This window comes from Podarcis cretensis (assembly GCF_951804945.1).
Source record: "Podarcis cretensis genome assembly, chromosome: 4".
Classification (NCBI taxonomy): Eukaryota; Metazoa; Chordata; class Lepidosauria; order Squamata; family Lacertidae; genus Podarcis; species Podarcis cretensis.
Window position 1 is genome coordinate 10,514,285 of NC_137173.1, and position 7,334 is coordinate 10,521,618.

General features: G+C 46.0%; 1 protein-coding gene across 1 annotated transcript in view; it reads right to left on the reverse strand.

Moving 5' to 3' along the window:
* The window catches only part of NARS2 (asparaginyl-tRNA synthetase 2, mitochondrial), a 44,964-nt gene extending 44,320 nt beyond the window's left edge, over nt 1–644 (reverse strand). Inside the window, exon 1 of the mRNA XM_079973902.1 lies at nt 554–644. The gene's annotated coding sequence lies outside the window, so the exon portion shown is untranslated. The remainder of the gene's footprint in view (nt 1–553) is intronic.
* Between the last annotated feature and the right edge of the window lie 6,690 nt (nt 645–7,334).

A 7,334-nucleotide genomic window follows, 5' to 3' on the forward strand; every position in this document is an offset into this window, starting at 1 on the left:
TTTTAGAAGACATCTGAAGGCAGCCCTGTTTAGGGAAGCTTTTAATGTTTGATGTATTACAGTATTTTAATATTTTTTTGGATGCTGCCCAGAGTGGCTGGGAAGCCCAGCCAGATGGGTAGGGTATAAATAAATTATTATTATTATTATTAGCCATTGGTCCACCTACCTCCATAGTGCCTGCACTGACTGGCAGCCGCTCTCAGCCGCCCTACGGCTTTCAGCCTGGGTTTGCCCCCAGCCGCCCTACCTGGCTATTGCACCCGGGACCAGGTGCCCTGGCGCTGAGTTGCATGCGGCCCTTTGCAAAACGCCTTAGGCAGAGCCTTGCCATTAACCCCCCCATCTCAATAGTGCCTGCACTGGCTGGCAGCATTCTCCAGGATTTCAGATAGGGAGACTTTCCCAGCTCTGCTTGGGGTTGCACGGGGGGCCTTCTGCACGCATGACAGCTGCCCCACGGAGTTGCAGCCCTTCTAACCCACTCAGAGTTGCCCCAGCCCCCTTTTGCACAGCCCTTGGCATTCCCCGGGCTTCTCCTCCCCAAACTCACCTCCTCTGCCCCTTTCCCCAGCTTTGCTCCCAAATCTCCCGATGCACGCAGACCAATCGTCTGCAAAGCATGCAAAAAACTCATGCAATGCAAAAAACTCATGCAACGCGCACCCGCGTCTTCCACCTTCTTCCAGAAGGGTCGCCTGGCAGCCAATGGAGGCTGCCGGTTTGCAAAAGCTCAGCCCAGCGGAGATAGGGAACTCCTTACGGAAGTTGCCGCTTGGTCTCTGGCTCTCTCTCCAGCGCAATGCATGACGGGAGTTGTAGTTCCAAGAGCTCAGAGCGCCTGCTTTCCTTTTCACTGGGAGCAGGGTTTTTTTTTTTGGGGGGGGGGGGGATGCAATGTGAGAATGGGGACGGCGCCCGCGCTAGAGCCAGGAGAGCCGCTTTAAGCACGTGGAAAGCATTTGAAGCACGCTTTCCCCCCGCAGAAATAATTTTGATTCAAGATTTTCTTGAATTACAAAAGAACGTGCAATCTCCCCCCCCCTCGCCCCGATCCTAGAGTCTCTTAGTTGCGTTCAATGTAAAACGATGTTGTATTTAGTATAGGGTTGAAGGGGGAAACCGGGGGGGGGGCGGTGAAATGGTGCGTGGTAAACTTAACACACTATTTTTCGTTTTTCCAACTTGGTAGATATGGGGGAGAAAAAAGCTTGGCACAGCTGCTTTTGCCAGATTGATTTTGTGTCGCACTGGCATTGCAACTTGAGTGCAAATATGTTGTGTGTGTGTGTGTGAAGGTTTAATTCAAAAGTTTACTTGCAGGACTTTCTTTAAACATAACCAAAAAAATGGTAAAGGATACATCCAAACAGTTCCATACCTTATGCGTATCCACCACAGGCTGAGCATCTTCTTAGAAATAACATAAACTTATAATTTGGAGTTTCAAAAAGTAAAAGCCAGGACACCCCAAAAGTTGAGCTTTTTTAAAAAAACAAAAACACCAAAAAACTTAATTTTCGGTTGACTTCTCTAAGATCCAGGACAAAAACCACCTTTCAGAAATTCCCCCAGATTGAAATCCCAGTAATGCCCAGGAAAACTACAGTTTTTTAGATTTGCCTTCAGAGAGTCTTTAAACCTCTTTTGTTGACCATCTTTAACGCTTTTCACCAGGACACAGGTGTTCCCATTTCAGGGTGAATTAAACCAATTATATTTAACATGATCTTCACCTGGTTAGCTAGTAAGCTGGGCTGTGTTTACTTTTCCATTACATTTTCTATTTTTATGTTTGGAGTAGAGTAGTTGCTTTGGAAGACGATAATCAGGCATCTGCACAACATGACCAGTCCAACAAAGTTGATGTTGAAGAATCATTGCTTTGACGCAGGTGATCTTTGCTTCTTCCAGTACACTGGCATTAGTTCGCCTGTCTTCCCAAGTGATGTGTAAAAATTTTCGGAGACACCGTTGATGGAATCTTTTGAGGAGTTGGAGATGGCATTTATAAGTGGTCCATGTTTCACAAGCATACAGTAAGGTTGGTAGTACAATAGCTTTGTAAACAAGCTTTTTGGTTTCCCTGAGAATGTCCCAGTCCTCAAACATGACACGTGCTGGGGTTGTGATTCTGGGGCAATTTTGGAGCATTTAGACACCAGGGTATCTTTAAAAACCACAGAAGTTTCTGTGAATTAACTCCTAAGGCTCATAGTTGAAGTTCATGTGCTGTTTTGTACAGAAATATTTCCCTGCACAGTATATCTAGATATAGACAGATATAATACAATCTGAGAAGGCCTTGCCCAGTCACAACAGTAACGGTGGACATCCCAAGGTTGCAGGGCCATGTGACATGGATGCTTTAGCTGAGATTTCTGCATTGCAGCGGGGTTGGACTAGATGACCTTTGGGTTCCTTCCAGCTCTCAAATTCTATTATTACAAAAGAAACAGGAGCTTCTGAACAACGTTGCTGTCTAAAAGCGAGAAGTTAACTTCTGAATGTCAAAAGATGCCAGCTTGAAAGGCACATTTGGCTGTGAAGCAGATGGTTAAAATGTACATAGATATGAATTAGCCCGCTAATCAAAACCAACCGTTTGTGTATTTTGGAAGGGGGAACTGAGTATTTAGAAGCAGAGCAGGTTGATCCATAAGCTACTTAGTGCAAACTTGTTTACAATTTGCTGCTAATCCCGTCCTGTGTGGGACTTCATTAACACCGTATCTGGTCAACTGCTAATCCAACTTTGTTTCAATAGTGGATTTTCCAACCCCAACGAAAGGGAGATTAACCCAATGACTTTTCAAAAATTGAATTTATTTGTTCTTCAGCCCAGTAGGCATTGTTCTCTATCAATTTATCTATTATTATTAGCGGGTGGTGGGTAAGTATGTGCCGGGTGCTGACAAGAAACTCAAAGAAACCCAAACCTGACTCAGGATCTTGAGAACAATCATGCAAAATTTGGTTATAATATCTTAAAGTGTCTTATCTTAAAGTATCTTAAAGTGTGTCCAAATGCCTCGGGAGCAAACATCTTCCAGAAATATTGAGTAGAGAGCAGAAAGTACCAGTAAACCAGTAAACCAGTAAACCAGTAAAATCAGTGCCATCTTGGAATGGGTTGTTAAAATCCATGCAATTGTGAAACGTTCAGTCTCTCCTCTTGATTCAAAATGGCATCGAACTGTATCCAGAGACAGAATCCTGTTCCTTGATGTCAGGAAACTGCCATACAAAATTTGCTTATGATACTGAAATCTACTCGGAGTCAAGAGTGGATTTCATGCTCTTTATTCAGCTCATAGTGGTGAGGAGGAATGGAAGTTCCCTCAGAATGTCTGCTTTATGTACATTATGTACACATTATGGGCCCCACGTGACTGACTAATTCCGGGATTCACCTGTAGGCCAATCAGGTTGCGGATTCACTTCCACCTGGAGCTGGATTGGGTGGCTCCTGTGGACCAATCAGACTGCTGCAATCTGGACCCTATTGTTCTAGGACCAACCAGACTGCTGCCTTTTGGATCCTATTCAACTCAGTACATAACAGATACCTTACATTGATTAAAATCAGTGCCTTTACCCCTCTCAGAGCTATTTTTCAGTTTATTGCATTGCATTTTCTCCCAATCTTTTTTACTCCAATGAGCTCAAGGTGATTTTCATGGTTCACCCCCCATCTCATTGAAACCCCACAACAACCTTGTGAGGTAGGTTAGGCTGAGAGGCAGGGACTGGGCCAAGGTCACCCAGGGAACTTCTGGGCAGGGTGGAGATTTGAACTCTGGTCTCCCCGGCTCTTGTCCAGCTGTTGATAACCACTGCACCATGCTACAATTGCCTTAAACAATTCCCTTGCACTACAGTTCCCTTAAACTACAGTTCCCATGGTCCTTTGCTTTAAATATATGGTGTGGCTGCAGCAAGAAATGAGTATATTAAAGGGGGGGGGGAATGGCAGGCATAATTTTTTTGCCCACACAAAAGGCTTGGTGAAACAAGTGTGGGAAAGCCAGCCACATGTAACCAACATGCTTAAGTCTAATTAATGTATGAAAGGGTTAATACCACAAAGTGAGCTGTCCTGCCAGGCTTAGCTAGGCCCACTTCCTCTCATCTTGGGAGGAACTTGGTCATCAAGCTTTCATTTGTGATAGGAATTTTATGGTCTTAGATATATGGTAATGTTCATAACCGCACGTACAGGAAGGCCAACCTGGAACCATTTTGATTCCTAAACTGAGCAAATGTTTTCTCTGCAAGGTCAAAATGGAAAAGCCTCCCCATTGTCTTTTCCTTCACAAATTCTGTCTTAAGGAAATGTCTGTGTTTGAATAGGGTGTGAGCCTGTGACCTGGCCCAGGAACTAAGTATTTATCATTACAAAAGACTGGCCAGGCTCCCCAGGCAATCCAATCAAGTAACCTGCCAGACAGGAGATAAACAAGGACAGGAGATAAACAACATTCAAATTTCTGTTTTAGACCGCCTTTTCTGTGATGTAGGTGTGATGTATCTGAGGGGTGGTCTTAGGTTACACCCCTTCTGTGATGTATGTATGATGTTTCTGGGGGTGGTCTTGATCTACAGGGTGGCAATTTCAAAAGTCTTTATAAGGCCTTGCATACCATTTTTCTGGGTCCCTCCTCTCTCCTGTGGGTGAGGGGAGCACCCTGTTGCAACAGATCAATAAAGGCCAAGCCTACAGGCTGCTGTTTTGCTCCAAGTAATCTTGGTTGGTGTCTTTGTTTTTGTCCAAGGGAGCCCTCGGATTTTTCCGTTAACACATTCTCCTCCAGTATACATGAGAAGCTCCACTTGTGAAGAGGTTTGAGCTGGCTGCTCCAAGCGGCCAGCTAAGGTCGTTGTCTTACAAATTTTTTTTTTTTTTTTTGGTCTTGATTAGTTCAGCAACCCGCTCTCTTGGATTCTCACCCTCATTGTGCACAGCACCCCAAGAACTGGAAGCGACTCAGGACACAATCCACAGTCCCAAATCCCATAAGAGCACATTCAACGTATATGACTCTCCCCAAAGAATCCTGAAATCTGTAGCTTACGCCTCAGAGCTACCATTCCCAGCACCCTCTTGCCTAACGCTCTCAGGATGCTATGGGGGATGTCATGTGCTTTAAATGTATGGTGGAGACATGTGGGACAGCGGGTGGCGCTGTGGTCTAAACCACCGAGCCTCTCGGGCTTGCCGATCATAAGGTTGGCGGTTCTAATCTGTGTGATGGTGATGAGCTCCCGTTGCTCTGTCCCTAGCTGTTTGAAACCATACCAGCGCAAGTAGATAAATAGGTACTACTGTGGAGGGAAGGTAAATGGCATTTCCATGCGCTCTGGCACTTGCCACGATCCTCCTGCACCAGTAGTGGTTTACTCATGCCTGCCATGTGACCCGGACATGACAAATGTTAGCTCCCTCAGCCTGAAAGCAAGATGTGCGCAGAACTCCACAGTCAAATTTGACTGGACTTAACCGTCCAAGGGTCCTTTTACCTTTACCTTACCTATGGTGGGGACATCTGGTACGCAGGCTGAGACCCTACCTGCCCGTAGACCGTCTCGCCAGAGTGGTGCATGCTCTGGTTATCTCCCGCTTGGACTACTGCAATGCGCTTTCCATGGGCCTACCTTTGAAGGCAACCCAGAAACTACAACTAATCCAGAATGCAGCAGCTAGACTGGTGACTAGGAGTGGCTGCCAAGACCGTATTACACTGGTCCTGAAAGACCTACATTGGCTCCCAGTACGTTTCTGAGCACAATTCAAAGTGTTGGTGCTGACCTTTAAAGCCCTAAACGGCCTCGGTCCAGTAGACCTGAAGGAGCATCTCCACCCCCATTGTTCTGCCCAGACACTGAGGTCCAGCTCTGAGGGCCTTCTGGTGATTCCCTCACTGCAAGAAGTGAGGTTACAGAGAACCAGGCAGAGGGCCTTCTCGGCGGTGGCACCCTCCTTGTGGAACACCCTCCCTTCCGATGTCAAGGAAATAAACAACTACCTGACTTTTACAAGGCATCTGAAGGCAGCCCTATTTAGGGAAGTTTTTAATGTTTGATGTTTTATCGTGTTTTTAATATTCTGTTGCGAGCCGCCCTGAGTGACTGGGGAAACCCAGCCAGATGGACGGGGTATAGATAATAAATTATTATTATTAGTGATAGGCAAACAGACACCCTAACCCCCCAGGGACTCTCAGAAATGTAAACACATTTGTATGCACATCCCTGATGCCTGTGATGGTGGGAATGGCAAATTTGTGTGTGTGTGTTACTCCTTTCCCTGGGGAGAAAGAGGGGGCAGGGTGGGGAGACAAAAGGAACGCAGAAAACGGCCCTAGGTTTCACCCTTTATTGATTAACCCGAGGAACCGACTGAGCGCATTAGATTGCTGGCATTCAGCCCCGCGTTCTATTCCTGAAAGGTGCTCGCCGCATGGCCTGCGTCTGTATGGTGCGGCGAATATAACTGCAAAGCGTTATATTTAGGACTGAATTACGGTAAGAGCACGGAGGTCGTGCGCACGTCAGAGGCTTTCTGCCGGTGACTGCAAGGGGAGTTCTGCTCGCGCCCCGCAAATGTTTCTGTTACGTGCAAAACGTCCACAGGGTACTTTGGACACCTTGCAGAAAGTAGAGGAAGTGGCACTGTGTCCCGTCCCCCCCCCCCCGCAATGTGTTTTTTATTAAAGTTTTAATTGGTTTACAAAAGTATGTGCAATGTGTCTCTCTCTCTCTCTCTCTTTCTTTTTCCCAAGTAACATTTTTTACAGATCAGTTTCATTTGTTGAGACATTAGGAAGAAGAGGGGGGAAAGAGGTGGGGGGGAGTTGAGGGGGGGGGTTGGGTGGCGATGTTTCTATTATACTTAATATATGTGGGGTTTTGTGTCAGCGTCACTTATGCGGGTTCTCTGCTACTCACTAATAATAATAATAATAATAATAATAATAATAATAATAAAATTGTTATTTATACCCCACCCATCTGGCTGAGTTTCCCCAGCCACTCTGGGAGGCTTCCAATCAAGTGTTAAAAACAATACAGCATTAAATATTAAAAACTTTCCTAAATAGGGCTGCCTTCAGATGTCTTTTAAAGAGAAGATAGCTGCTTATTTCCTTCACATCTGAAGGGAGGACGTTCCACAGGGCAGGCGCCACTACTGAGAAGGCCCTCTGTCTGGTTCCCTGTAACCTCACTTCGCACAATGAGGGAACCGCCTTGTGTTCCTTTGGTGGTGAGAGAGGTTGGGGTTGGCCTAGGGTGTGGTTGTTCATTTGTGGTTGGCTGCGGTGGCCTTTGTTTTT